This window comes from Xenopus tropicalis, chromosome 3 (assembly GCF_000004195.4).
Source record: "Xenopus tropicalis strain Nigerian chromosome 3, UCB_Xtro_10.0, whole genome shotgun sequence".
Taxonomy (NCBI): domain Eukaryota; kingdom Metazoa; phylum Chordata; class Amphibia; order Anura; family Pipidae; genus Xenopus; species Xenopus tropicalis.
Genome location: NC_030679.2, coordinates 36544855 through 36561169, shown reverse-complemented (window position 1 = coordinate 36561169; position 16315 = coordinate 36544855).

Here is a 16315-nt window from a genome sequence, read left to right as displayed (position 1 = left end):
CTATAAAAATGCCATAGATCTTTACCCTTTGACTAAGCAGTCAGGTTAGATAGAATAGCCTCCAACACAATGAGGAAATGGTGAAACAGGTTCCAATTGGCACCCTGTTAGCCAGGGAGTCCAGCATCAGTATAGGAACAGCTAGTGAGAAAGAGTATTAGGCTTCTGTCCAGAATCCATTAGAAGAAAATACCTATCCGGGGAAGAGAGGATGTGTATCACTGAGGAGCACTAGAGTTGAGTACTGGACCACTAGAGTTGATGGGTGGGACAGAGTTCCATGGTAATGGAATTAGTGAAGAGTTTGCAGAGTAACTGACTGAAGGGATATTTTTATGGAGAGCAAGTTGACATGTGTTTGGAAGTTTATGTGATACCATGCCTGGATATATGCCTTGGAGACAGAGGTACATTGTGGTATCAAAGGGGTTACGACAGTGTCAGACAGGGGTGTCTTGGGCCCTCCATGGCTGCCACCTAAGGGGCCACCCACCCCAGTCGCAAACTCCTCAACCCGCAGGCATGCCTCCTCCCCCCTGTGGGAATGCTGTATTGTGTTCTTTGATTTGCGTTGTGTTCTTAAGAGGTGAGGGTGAAGAGCCTAAGTTGCTGTTAGGGAGCGGTCTGGGTCAGCAGGGCCGGCTTTTTTCCCAGTGTTCCACTGGCCCAGTCTGACTCTGACTCTGTTTTTATTTCCTTAGTTTCAGCAGCCTGGTTTCCACACATGTGAGTTCACATTTACAAACAACAAATTCACATGTATAAACAGTATATAAAATATACACATAGTTGACAAATAAAACTGACATATGTTGACTGTTGATCCCCGCAGCTCAGCATAGCAGGACAGATGGAGCATTTTCCAGTCTTTAAAAAAAATGTCTGAACGACCTCAGGTAAACTTTTATTCCTACCAGAAACTCAGCTCTGAAACCGGACAACCCTGAATCTGTTGTATGTCATGCTGCCTTTCTATGACTTTTAGCCGTAGGGCAATGAGGACTCAATGAAATATAGCACTTGTGCAACAGAATGGGGGATCTGGTGACATCCATAGAGGAACCTGACATTCCGCGGTCATGAATAATTACTCCCAGAGCACCTAATCATTGTTACTAGTTCAGTTTGTATTTCTTAACACACAAATACATACTATATAATGTATATACTATACAGTATATATATATTTGCCACTACAGGGCAAACAGAGGAATACTGAATATGAGGGTTAAACATGAACAATCATCCCTATCTAATTGTGAAAATAAAAAAAGAGAGCTCATCACACTCCGCCAGAGGGGAGTATGAACTTGCACATTCACTCCTTGATAAATACGCTCCTAAAAAACTTTTGCAACTTACAAAATAGAGCAGTGAAATTCCCACTGGCACACTGTGGTGAGCTCTAGTTTTCCTTTCCACCCTTTGATCATTATTGCAGAGATGGTTGCTCATATTTAATGCTCAGATTAAATAAATACACTTAAATGCAGCTTTTAGACAAACTGGGCCAGGAAGCAAGAGCCTGTTCGGGCTACAAGGGAAACGAGAGACTTATAAACATTTCAAGTATATGCAAATTCATGCATATCTGCAACAAAAGGAGAGGAAGAGAGAACTCATCCTGCATTCCTACACATATATAAATAAGTGTATCAAAGGTATACACAACCCACATTTTTTGTTTTGTGCTGTTTGTCTTGTAAATTCCATCCTGGCCTCCAGCTTTCCTCTGTCAAAATGACCAATACTAATGCTCCTAATGTATATGCACGGGAAATTGCTGAAAAACAGAATAAGCGCACAAGAGAAATTAGATGAGAACAAGCGGGAATATGCAGACATTTCTCCCCTGCCTTGGTTTCTATCATTATTGGCTTGCAGTACTGCTATCATGATAATGTCCATAGTTAAACCAGGGCTGAAAGTGAGGGTGATTAGACAGGACTTTGGGGGGGGGGGTAGTGCTGGTGGGGGGGGGTTGGGTGTTTTCACCGACTAGCAGGCAGTGTATCAGTTTAAGTAGTATTTGCCTTGGGCACCAATACTGCTTGGCCAGTCTCTGAGTTAAGGTGGCCATACATAGGGCTATAAAAGGTGCCAATGGAGAGCCCCAACAGCTTGTTGGCCCATGTATGGGGCCCTCCAACAGGCCTACCAAAAATCAGGCAGATGTCGAGTGGAAGCTTTAGACTATGACTGGGCTGACTTGCAAGCCAAGTAACCCAGTCAGGTCACTGATCAGCAGCAGTGAAATATGGGGCAGTGGTTCTACTGTGCTGCTTCATCCAATTCCACAGGAACACACTGGGGGCATTTATTAATATTAACCAGAACTTTGAATATAGAAGATCTTTACAGAAGCATTTTATTCCAAGCAATATTGGGTAAAAACTTGTCTACTATTCATATAAAGACTAATGGGCTGATTTACTTACCCACGAATGGGTTGAAATGAGTCCGATTGCATTTTTTTCGTAATGATCGGTATTTTGCGATTTTTTCGTATTTTTTGCGATTTTTTCGGCTTCTTTACGAATTTTTCGTTACCAATACGATTTTTGCGTAAAAACGCGAGTTTTTCGTAGCCATTACGAAAGTTGCGTAAAATCTGGCGATTTTTCGTAGCGTTAAAACTTGCGCAAAAAGTTGCGCTTTTTTCGTAGCGTTAAAACTTACGCGAAACTTTGCACCTTTTAAGTTTTAACGCTACGAAAAATGCGCAACTTTTCGCGTAAGTTTTAACGCTACAAAAAATGCGCAACTTTTTATGCAACTTTCGTAATGGCTACGAAAAACTCGCGTTTTTACGCAAAAATCGTATTGGTAACGAAAAATTCATAAAGAAGCCGAAAAAATCGCAACAAATACGAAAAAGTCGCAAAATGTTCGTTTTCAAGTCGGAACTTTTCCAATTCGGGTCGGATTCGTGGGTTAGTAAATCAGCCCCTAAGTGATGGGGAGTGACTAACAATGCATTTCACGTGCTAGAAATGTGCTGGGCAACCACTCTATGGCTTCTAAGAGATGCATTGGGATACAAAGTGCCATGCGTCTGGTTTTGTTTGCAGAAATCTCCTGTTGTCATCCGGAAATGCCAACAGACAGATTTGCAGCCCACACACTGGAACTATGAAAAAAGAGCATTTTCCCTACAGGTTTCTGTCTCTTTACTTTCTCTGGAGTTGAGGAAACACTTGGTTTTTTTACATGGAAAGGTTTCGTTGGAGGTCAGACATCAGCTGCAGCCCCCTGGTCAATTGCTAAATGTACTTCCTTTGGTGTCTGAAAATACAATATCCCAGATTTTAGAAGTAAGTTTATTTTCCATTTATCCTCCCCTTAAATGCAGCAGGGAATCTGGGTAACCGCTTACTCTGAAAACAAGGATCATCTCTGTGTTTTTTCATTTACATGTCACTCACTATTGCTATATTTGCTATATATTGTATCTTCAGATACAAAAACCGTGCCACATGTGGTGAGTAACTGATTTGTGTTTCCTAGTGGCTTTCAGTGTGTTTCTTATCTGTGGCAAATACCAAACCCAAGGCATGCAAATACTGCAGCTATTATTCATACATAAAAGATACAAATAATCACTCTTGGATCATACAACATTAATAAGAAAAATAGTTTAATACTTTCACTGAACAATGTCATTTTGGTGGGAAAAAATAAAAGATAGTCTCATGAATTCTGAGCTCCCTGGTACCAAGCAGACATCATGACCATAGCTGTTTTTCAAACTATTTCTGCCTAGAGGCAAGGTAAGTTTTGCACATCACTACGAACCTCACAATGTTCCTGTTTTTTAGGAAAAAGTCCCAAGTCATGGGTTGTCAGCTGGAAAATGGGCAGGGCTTGGGGCAAATTAAAGTAGAACTGAGCATGGCTGCCCAGAGCAATAGGACCTGCAAAGAGGCTGTAGCTCAGGGATCCCCATCTGTTTTTTACCTGTGAGCCACATTCAAATGTAAAAAGAGTTGGAGCTCAACACAAGCATGAAACATGTTCCTGGGGGCAATTAAGGGCTATGATTGGCTATTTGGTAACCCCATGGACTGGCAGCCTACAGGAGGTTCTGTATAGCAGTACATCTGGTTTTTATGCAACTAAAGCCTCCAAGCCAGGAATTCAAAAATTGTGTCCGGACCACTGGTTGGGGATCAAGGCTGTAGCTCATACTAATTTCCTTATCTTTCAGTGTACCATGAACTCACCAACATCATCCATTGGCAAATTATATTTTCAGTTTGGTTAATATTTGCCATAAAAATATTTTGGCATGTATGGCCATTTTTTGAAAAAAGGCTTAAAAAAAATCTTGTTAGATATCTATCTTAGTAATTCATGTAGAATTCATGTAAAACTTGTCATGTAGGGGCGGGCCAAGCCGACCAGGCGCCCTAGGCAACCCGGTCGGCCACTTCGACCCTGCACCTTCCTCATTCGCATTGCGATTCGATGGATCATTGCCCCCACCGCGTAAGGACATGGGGTGGGGGCAATGACTAAAGTGAGCGGACTAGGGGTAGGCAGGAGAGGCTGCCTGGTGCCCCCCAATTGTTGCGCCCTAGGCAGCTGTCTCTTCTGCCTACCCCTAGTTCCGGCCCTGTTGTCATGTGAGCCTCAACACATGCATAACCATGTACAGAATTATTCGCAAAGGCCATCTTTTGCTGGCCCTTTGCTGGCCTATGAAGAGGTGGGGGTGAGACCAAGAAAGGGTGGATCTATGATGTAAAGGGGGTTTGAATCGTGATGTTGGCAGCCATAGCGGAGGCTGAATCGGCAAGGAGACAGGGTGAAAGAGGTAGCAAGAGGGAAGGAGGGGGAGTGGGAGGTGAAATTGGGGAAGAACATGGGCGCTCCAGAGGCAGAATAAATAGTACAAGTACTTTGCCAGTAAATGTGTAATATAGTCCCTGGCTGGCAGATTTAAAGAATAATACCTAAATAAGAAATAAAATGAGTGCCAGTAACTATACTGTACCTGTAGAAGTAGGTGAGTCTTCCAAAAAGTAAGAGGTATTTTTACAGGAATAGGTTATGGCCTGACAGATCAGGGGCAAGGCCTAAATATACGAAAGTTTTAAACTAATTTAAAAAAAAAATAATCTTTGGAGACATAAAACATATGATTCACCAATATAGACAATGTTCCCTCTAAGCTTGCACATAAACACTCACAACATGCAATGGTTACAAAGTATAAAGAAAAGATGAAATTCCTACACAATGCCTACAAGGAATTAGAGAGAATGCTGAGCATAGGCAGTGCACAGAGGTACACAGTGCAACAATCTGCAGCAACAATGTTGTTTATTATTCATCATTCTAAATGTGCTATTGTATTAACAATTTAAGTAATTTGCCAATCAGAATTTGCTTGAAATCATACACAGCTGAGGAATAAAACTACTATTCTGATGGCTGCTGTTGGTGCAGATCTGCAAGGTATAATAGTCACAAATGACTGCACGGACCAGGTTTCAGAGTTAGATTGCCACCAGCCGTGTTCATATCAGCAGAGGAAAACTGCGTGAACTGTAATAAAGATCACCACACACAGTTTATGAGTCTGTTCTAAACTCCAGCTTTTAAAGATGGATACATCACAAGTGAATAGAAAGTGTGTTTTTTGCCTTTGTTCCAGGTCTCCTATGATCTTCTTATGAGGGTAATTTTTTTACCATTTTTGGTAACTATTATTACCATGAACTCTAAAGCTAAACTAAACAGGAGATTTTTATCAGATTTTGTGGGTCAAATTTATCTGTTAAGCAACACCACAAGATGTTGTGGGAGCCTACAAATCCCCACAGCATTAATGCAATTTGGATCAGACACAATCAGATGATGAGAAAAAAGTCTTTCTGACACCATCAGACTTTATATTTTCGGATGCAGCATGCAGGCTTCCTGTTTGATAGGCGTGTTGTGTCGCATCTGTCCCATTATTTTTTAACTTGCACACTACATCCGATTTGTAGGATACGATCTGCCAATTCAACACTGTCTAAAGCTGGCCATACACGTGGCGATCTGACGATGTTTCGTACGACCATCGGTCGCACGAAACATCGTCAGATCCGCCACACACCATTCAGGGCTGAATCGGCAGGTAAGGAGGTAGAAACAATAGGATTTCTACCTTCTTCTGCCGATTCAGCTCTGAAGGGAGAATTTTGGTCAGGCGCCTTCTATGGCGCCCGATCAAAATTTTCTAACCTGGCCGATCGACGAGCCGACCGATTTCAGTAGCTTCCTGCGACATCGGTCGGCTCGCTGACATACCATACACGCACCGATTATCGTACGAAACAAGGTTTCGTACGATAATATCGGTGCGTGTATGGCCACCTTAAAGCTGGCCATACATGCACCGATAATATTGTATGAAACGAGGTTTTGGGTAATATTTGGTGCATGTATGGCTGTATGGATTGTCAAGACGACCGATATCACAAAAGCCTGGGATATCGGTTGTCTTGAAGATCTGGTGGGACAAAAGATTTTAAAGGCACCTGAGCAAAAGCTGCGTTTAGGGCTGAATAGTCAGATAGGTATAGAATTCCTATTGTTTCTACCTCCATATCTGATGATTCAGCCTTGAACGTCAGTGGAGGGTACGAAAGATCGTAATTGTTTTGTGTATAGCAACCTTTACAGAATCTCCCATGTAGTTTAGCTCTTAAGCTGGCTGTGGAGTTGAACCTATATTCAACCTATATGGCAAAGATACAGTGGATAAATATATATATTTATCCACTGTATCTTTGCCATAAGCTGTAATGTACTTGGCTTGGAGGAAAGGCCTTGAGAACCAGAAAGAGCCATCCTGTGCCCTGCCCTGCTGCCTGAGGATCCCTTTTGCCAGCCTTGTAAGTATGTGGCCCCTGTGTGAGGACAGGTCATGCCTACTACATGAGAGCAACTGCTTTTGTTCAAGGAGACTTTGGGCCAGATCACTGTTTAAATTAAATTCTGTTGTCTTTGTTCTGTGTCCACATAAAGTTTATATTTGTTTGCTGCAAAGCTTTGTGTGTTTTATTTTCCTATTGGAAATCCACTAAGCGGAGGCACTGCGCTGTCAATCCCAGTTCCCAGTTTTTTAAGCAAAAAGGCCAGGTCTGCTGGATTTCAGAGAGGTAAAATTCCAGGTATAAGTGAATGTGAACGTGTTCTACAAGTGTTCCAAGAAAGAAATTTATATGGATTTATACGGATCATCTGTGGGACCTAGAAGAGAAGATTTCAGTTAGTTTGGCTCTTACATGGGACAGCACACTTTCTGCCTTTTGTAACATTCTTTTCTGCCTAGTATTGAATTAGTATAAATTCTGCTTCTTTCTCTGACAGATGATCTTTGACTCTTGCAGTTCACACTTTCTTATTGATAAAATAAGTCACAGTTATAAAGCTTGACAAGACTGCTGCTTATGCTTATGCCGGGAGCCACATTACCACAAAGTACTTTTCCAAAATGAGAAACACTCAACTGAAGTCAAGTGGACTTTTCCCAACATTGCTATTTTATCCATTGCTTTTCTGCATAAAGCTTTTTTTATATGCATGATGTACCTTTCAATAAAGAAAATTATAGCCAGAGGTCATCTGTTGTGCGCTTCTCTTTCCCAGCCTGTTTGGCTTTTGTTTCTACTCTCTCCCATTCTCTTGTTTGGATATCTTGCATATGCTAATCATGTATGCTTAGGCAGGGTGAAATAACATGTAGCCCTGACAAGGATTTAAACTAACATGATTAATTACAGGGCCTTTGTACTACTAGAAAGGTCACTGATGTATATAAAATTAAAAAAATATCTCAGGAGGCCAAGATTCCTGAGACACCAGAACTACATTCCGAGTTGCTTAACTGGAAGGCTGTAATTCACAGTTGTACGTTGAGAGTTTCCAGTACTGATGTAATTAATACTGCGCATTGGATAAAGTGTGCTGAAATACTCTTGTTAGCTTCTCAGCAGCTTGGGATAGCCCAATTATCCGCACCATTTCACATGCTGACTTTTATGAAATCTGCTCCAAAATGTACTGTAACATTTGTACTGCATATACTGCTACATTAACACCAAGGCTGTAAGTCACAGATACAGGTTTCCACCTGGTAGAATAAAAGGTGAATATTTAGTGCCTTTACCAGCCACTAATGGCACACTTTATAATCTGCATCAGGTCATCAGTATGCACATTATTGCTTTTTATCTTTAGTATTTAATGTCCAAAGTGAGATTCACACAAGGCCCTGGCATTTCAAGTATAAAGCGGCCCTTTCAGCCCTTTGCAGGCCCAATAGATAGTGGTTGTCTATGGCAATGTACTGCAGCCTGATTATAAACAGATTGCCAGTCTAGGCATGGCTCCCGAGAACTAATAACCTTCCCACCATGATTGTATTTTAGATTATATTTTGGAAAATTTTACCTTTTTTGCTAAAAATCCATTTGAGTTTTGGAGATTTGTTTTGGTGTTTTTTTCTTTAGATGTGCAGTATTTGTTTGCATTAGGATTTCTTTTCCTAATGTATGAGATTAAGTGACTAATCTCTATTCTGAATACTTTCAAAATAATTCTTTTTCAATTTATAGATTAGCTTGTTTTGGAAGAACCATGTGGTGTTGCCTATCCTGACACTGTAGGAAAATGGTTCCCAAATCTTGGGGTGGCCTGTCCTGCTCAGGGCCCAGAGCAGTGACAGGGAGGTAGGATTAGTGTGAAATAAATTAGAGTGAGATTTAGGGAAAATACTTTTTTTCCACTGAAAGTCAAGATATATATATATATATCAGTGTTTTTGGAAAACCCTGCCCCAGGACAAAACTGGACTGCACTTGGTTGTATAATCAGCATACTGCCCTGGCTGTGCTTAAAATATAGTGCAATATGCTGATTGCACTCCCAACTGCAGTCAGGTTTTACCCTTATTGGGGTGGGGGGGAGAACCAGACTGCAGTTGGGAGTGCAATCAGTATACTGCCCTGGTTGTGCTTTGAAACCTAGTGGGTAAAGCTTAGTCAAGGGTATTACATGTGAAAAAAATTTAGGAGCAATCCTGGACTTACTGGTACTTTCCAGAATTCTATCTGCTTTGTATACAAAAGAAGAGTCTCCTCAACCAAAACTCTTTTCTAGTGGATCCACTTCCCTGGTTCTACATATACTCACTTCCCTGGTTCTACATATACTGATTGGAAATCCTGCCCTTATGAGCCCCAATGGGGCAAAACTGGTCTGCAGTTAGGAAGCCAGTTAGCATATTGACTGGCTGTGCTTTAAAACCCAGTGGGTAAGGCTCAGTCTTGGGGGTATCCCATGTAAATAAAAATGTTAGGCCCAACCCTGGACTTCCTTACCAGAATTCCTTCTGTTTTGCACAAAAAAGATATATCCTTAGCAATTACTTACAGTGTCCTGCTATATTATGCTAGGATGCACTGACTGAAAAATGTTGTCCCTCTCAAATGTAAAGGTCACTGGGTATTATACGGACACAATAAAACCTCTTTTATATATATATATATATATATATATATATAATACTAGTGTAGCAAGTAAATACTCATTTAAGATAATGTTCAATATTTCAGACAGTATTGGCTTCTTAGGTGAAAGCAATGCTTTGGTGTAGATTTTGCATTCATTACATCCTGTTCTGAGATCTGCTGAATCTGCTTTGGGCCTGTAAGGCTATTGTATAACTTGCCAGGACTGAATAAATTCATCCATGCAGCAGAAAGCAGAAGAATATTACCAAAAAACAAGAGTCAGATGCAGCCTATGGCTTTTATTGATCTATTTTCCTTTAAGGGCAAGAAATAAAGTAAATATTTACCATTGTGACAAACCCCCATAAATACAAGAGCATCATACACTGTTAGTCAGTTTAGTTTTCCGTATATACAAATACCCGCACAAGCTGACGACACAGCTCCCCCCATTGTGCCATGACTAATCGCTTTAAGCCTCCTTAGAATATCTACGCCTTGTGTTGCTTCACGTGTGATCTCATTTGTTTGAATGCAGAGGAAAATTCACAATAATGAGAGAATGGGATCAAGTGCAATAACAAATTGACCTTTCCTTCTATTCATGAAAGCAAGTCATGAGAAAGAGAAAGAGAGAGATCAGTTGTGTCACTTGTATAACTCTGCAGAGACAGAACCACTCACTCTGTATAATTGGTTGGCAGTAGCTTGTCATGGTATTTACCATGACTCAATTCTAATAAGGGAATGTGCAATTTGCAGCACTTGAGCTGTTGAAATGCCATTCCCAGCTTCTTGTGACACTTAATGTGTTATAATAACATAAACATAAATACACAGCTCAGATGCAAGGTGCAGCAAATGGGAAGTAACTTACCAACCTATTTCTGATGTATTGTATCAATACATAACATAAAACTATTGCATAAATCACTACAGTCAGGTGTTTAACAATGGGACCCTTGCAACTGAATTATTTAAGAACCTAATGGAACACCAAAAGTTGGTAAGAACTGACAGTTTATATGCAGCTAACAGAGACTGAAAGGCTCATGGCACACGTGGCGTATTCTCTGCCGGTGTTTTTAACTTGTCATCAGGAGGTGACCATAATATTGACTCCCCTCATAACTTATTTGAATAATTAGTATGACATCTGCTTTATATATCTATGAGCGCTCTTCCTCCACATTTACTATTAGGACTATAGAATAAGCTTCATGCATGATTAATGTGGAGCTGCATGTGTTTAGAGGACATGGAATTTGGCTGGATCCCAAGACCACAAACAGCATAATTTACTAGTCTAAAATAAATTAAAGATTAGTGAGCATAAAGACCAAGCCTCAAGCATTCATACATGTACACTGATGTGCCCTGTGTAGATACAGTACATCTGGAAGCAGCTTATTTAATTTTATTGGAGGGCTACTAATAAACTTAGTGCAATTTCACATGCATTTTCCCATGTATTTTACTCAGAATGCAGCATTTCTGCATGAATGCATTTACCAAATTTGACACAGTTGCAGTGAAGTTTTTCAAGGTGGGGTTTTCATAAATTAACCAGTTCTTAGCACTAAAATGTGATTCTTTTGGCACAAGTCTGGAGCACATACTGACAGCCCACAGTAGGAACCCCGGAATAAGCACCACCTTAGCGGTGGCAGGAGCTCAAGGGTTCCAACACTTGTGAGCATCATTTATCACAACAGACTGGGTGGGCACATAGGCATTGGTGCAAAGCACATGTTTAGGTGCAAGTACCTCTAATGAATGGTGTCAATGCACACAATACCTTTGTCCATTTTTGCACAACCACAACTGCAGCAGAACTGAGTTCTGGAATGTCACAGTTAACATATACATATCTGCATTCCCACACCGATCCACTGGGATTTTCAATACTCAAAATGAGCCCAGGTCAAATGCCATTTATATCCCTCTAGCATTTACTTGTTACAATCCTACTAAACCCTTGACTTATATTGCTCTATGTATTTTAAATTTCTGGCCATATATAACATTTTTTTATTCAGAAATGTACTTCAGATAGAACATCTGCTATCAGCATGCCTTCATCTTAGGCTCTGTATCTGTTTAGGCATATTGATTACATTCCACAAAAATACATTGTATTTATTACTATTTTATACAAACACAGTCCCATGAGTTAAAGTTCATTGTGCAGCTGTGCAACTAGTACACACAGGAGTTGCTTTTTTTCTCTGTCAGAGTGGGAAATGGACTTGTGGCTGATGGCAATCTAGCAGTAGGTCTTCAGCTGATGAACAGTAGACCTCAAGAGCAGGACTTTGGCTTACATTGAAGTCTTCTAGCATCATTTTCTGTGTTCGGCTTGCAAGTGACATGTGCACTCTATTCTTTTGGTGCAATTGAACTGTGGCTATCTGCCCAGGAAACCCTGTAGCTACTGCCTAGTCTGGAGTGGTAGCTCTAGGGTTCCACTTCACAACTGGAGCAGCTCATCCTTTTGCCATCCCCGGTAAAGTGCCTTCTGAGACATGGTTCCAACCTTGCATCATCTATCCCAGACCATAATGAAAACTGAGTTGACAAATAATAGTTTAAAAAGTACTTTGGGGGTTTCCCACTTTAGCCTCAATTCTTTTGCAATCCACCCTGTAAAACAAGCCACCAATCCCTTAATAAGTAGGCTTTACTTGCCTTATTTCACTGTGGCTATTTCCTCCACAAACATCACTTGAAATATGCGTGATCACCCTTCGTGTCTGTTCTTGGCACAGGCACAAGCAGGAGATCTAACTGCAATAGGTGTAGACTTTAAGGTTGATGACATGTACACGGATACACAGGTGGAAGACAAACAAAACTTTATAGAAATAGCTTAAGGCTAAAGTCACATTAACAATTGGCTACACTTCTGCATTTTGTAGGCAGGCAGAGAGAAGCGAAGCCAAAGCTTAATATGATTTAGCCTAAAGGTGTCAACTCAATATTTATTGTTTGCAGGATTAAGTGATTATGAAGACCCTAGACACATAGCAGAAATTTGGCATCATTTTTGTTAAATTCATTTACAGATTATTCTGTAATCACCCTGCTTGAAAACCCCCCACCCTGCTACCTACAATAATAGTCAAGTCATATGCTCCCTCCACCCAAATTACAATTAACCCCTGTTTAGAAAAACACACAAAGTATCTCCGAAAACTGGCAGAGTGGGGCCCGAATAGGGGCATGATTGTAAGCTCATTTGGGCAAGGCACTCTTTTAACCTGTATAATTTCTTCTTATATGTAATCTGTATGTTCAAACTATACCCCCATTTATTGTACAAGGTGGTGAATATGTGTGAATTACATGTTAATTCTAATAATAATGGCCATGGTCAGGGCTTTGCCAAGTCACCCTCCCAAATAGGGTTGGCATCACTGGTAACATGACAAATAATTTGATGTGTTTCCTTTCCATGTTCATTTTTCCAAAAGCACTAAAAACTGGAATAAATATAGAATAATATATATTTGTGACAAAACCTGGATTGTTGATTAATTACTGGAGGCCCCTAGGTCATACTGGCAGGCATTATCAGGTGTACGTTAGTGTTCTGGCAAGGAGTGCATTTGTTTTCAACCAAACTACAGGTATGGGACCCATTATCCACAATGATCAGGAACTGGGGTTTTCCGGATAAGGATCTTTCCGTAATTTGGATCTCCTGTCTTAAGTCTACCAAACAAATCATTTAAACATTAAAATGGAGTCTATGGGACATGGCCTTTCTGTAATCAGAACTTTCTGGATAATGGGTTTTCTGGATAAGGGGTCCGAAACCTGTAGAAGAATACTGGAGCCCTAGAACAGAGTCTGCCAAAGTACCAGGATCTTTTGGAGGCACCTAGCCAATAACAATCCCCATAAGCCTTTTTATATTTGCACCATAGGACAAATAAATGTCTATAATATTTAGCACTATCTACGGGGCACATTCATCAAAGTACGAGTTCAAATCCCAAAATGGGTGAATTTCGGATTGGATACGATAATTTCTGATGATCGCAAATATCACGAAAATGCTTACAAAAAAATCGTATTAGTCACAATAATATCGTATTGGCGATCCAAAAGTCTCTAAATTTTCGTATCCGAACGATCGTAAATGGCGGGAAAACCTTTCTGACTTTGATCCTTTAGTGCATGATTTTGGAAGCCTCCCATAGGACTCAATGGCACTCTGCAGATCCAAACTGGCCAAAGGAAAGTTATGATACCGAAGCTTGAATGAATCCAAAACTCTCGTACTTAGCGCGGCAATACAATTTTGTTGCACAAATTAGTGAAAAAATCTGCGAAAATATGCAAAGGAAAGAAAAAGTCAGATTCGGACCAATTGTACTTTAATAAATCTGCCCCTACATCTAACTGTTATGAGAGTGGGCCCTTGTTGTCAGGTTCTCTGGTGGGCCTAGAAGATCTAGTTCAACACTCTCCTAGCATGACTATTTTAAGCGATCAAACTCTGATTTGATCAGTCAACAGAAAATCTTTTAATTAAATAATGACCTACATCAGCATGTAATGGGGGTCAGAGAAACAGGTTTTAGTATGGTGTTAACTCTAGGCCCTACAGCCCCATAGAATATACCAAACCCTGATTTTGGAATTTACAGTACAAATGACTGATATTACATGCAGTGTAAACTACGGGGTCAGCTTAGTTATGCACACAGACAATGTTGAAATAATAACATTTTAAACAACACATTAACATAGTGTTGTGACTGCCTCTCATGCCTCAGGCAGCAAAGTTCTATGTTAGCCAAACTGCCACATGCAAAAAAGAAGAAAGATAAATGTGATCATCGGTTTACAATCCATTCTCAAGTTCTGCAATAAACAGAGATGGCCAGAGCTAGAAGAATGAGAGACACAATGAGGGAGATGTAGGTAATGGTGCCTCAGGCTGCAAGAATATGCCCCAGTATGTATATAGATGCCGATATATACATCTCTGCAATATAATTTGTCAACATGAATTCTGAAGCATATACCAGCATAAGACTTTAAATGCAAAAGCACTTATCTGTTCTCTGCTTATTGAGTGATAGAAGTCAAACTTTCCCTGACCTGCATAAATTAGGAATGCAGCGCTTAATCTTCAGCAGTTGTGTTCGGACTGTGGCCCTCAGGAGATACACAAACATCTTTTGTTGGAAGCCGGTTAAGGGCTGCCCGATTTTGTTTATGGGGGCAATAGCAGCTGAGCACTTGCACACTGGATTTAAACAAAGCAAACAGATACAAGTAAACCTAAATGAACAAAACAAGCAGCACTTTGTTGCCTAACACAACTGCCTGTATAGCATGGGCAGAGCGTTTATTGCTGAGTCTACATAAACAAACAGCAAAAACATAAATCCTGACCCAGAGAAAACACTCTACAGCTACTTTTAATGTGCCAATAAAGACTTAGAGGTGTCCCACCCATTTAGATACCATCTTGGGAGGACTGACCCTCTTTGCTTTATACTGTGTTGTATCTAATGCCACAAGGGATGTGGCTGTCACTAGAGATTATAACAGCTCTTAGACATCTAAGGGTAGTGTGAAGACCCCTTGTGCCATATGTATGGCCGGGAATAACAGTTATAGCAGGGGAGAAAAAGGCAAAGCATGTAAATTAAGGATTATGGCATAACAAAAATATGAGTGCCAATTTTTTTAAAAAAAGACTTCCTCTGAAAGTGCCTTCGCCACACTGAAGTTGAAAATTAAAAATTTGGAGGAAAAATAGAGCTGGACTTGCTGGTCTTTCATTGCTTACTAAAAAACCACAGGCCAAGATTGGGGCCAGTATTACACATTTATTAGCAATGTTGGTTTATTTAGGGCCCCCCGTTACAAGACAGGGTCCACTAGATATTTCACTGAACTATTCATTCCCTGTCCCCTTTACATACATCTTCCTCTGATCCCTCTGGCCCAAGTCTAAATAAAAAGGTGCAGGCATACACTTTTACATGCAAAGAAGACCGCACTCTACTTGTCATAAAGGGTTTAGTATTTCATTCAATATATTGCTTAAAGTATGTATGTATGTATGTATATATAATTTTATTTATAAAGCGCTACTTATGTACGCAGCGCTGTACAGTAGAATACATTAATACAAACAGGGGGTTAATAAAATAAAAGATAAATACAAAGTATAACAATAAATACAAATAAATACAAGATACAGTTACAGTTGCAATAAGTTAAGAGTCAAAGACACAAGAGGATGGAGGTCCCTGCCCCGTAGAGCTTACAATCTATATGGGAGGGTAACTTACAGACACAAATAGGCAAATATAAGTGCTGTAGGTCACAGTGGGTGACACTACAATATAAGTGCTATTTCCCAGATCAGGTGCTGGGCGAGTGCTCCAAAAGGTAGTCTTTAAGTTTGGTTTTAAAAAGACTGGGGGAGGATTCTCTCTGGAGGAAATCAGGGAGGGCATTCCAAATGTAAGGGGCAGCAAGGCAGAAGGGTTTAAGGAGGGAAACCGCAGTAGTAGTGGGGGGCGCAACCAAACGGTTGCTCTGCGAGGAACGAAGGAGTCGGCCAGGAACGTACGGAGACACAAGGGAAGAGATGTAGTGGGGAGCAGAGGAATGGAGGGCTTTGAAGGTTAAGAGAAGAACTTTGTAGGATATTCTTTGTTTAATAGGAAGCCACGATAGGGACTTTAGCAGGGGAAAGGCCTGAACTCTCCTGGATGAGAGGAGGAGAATTCTGGCAGCAGTATTTAATATAGACTGTAGGGGGGAAAGATGGGAGT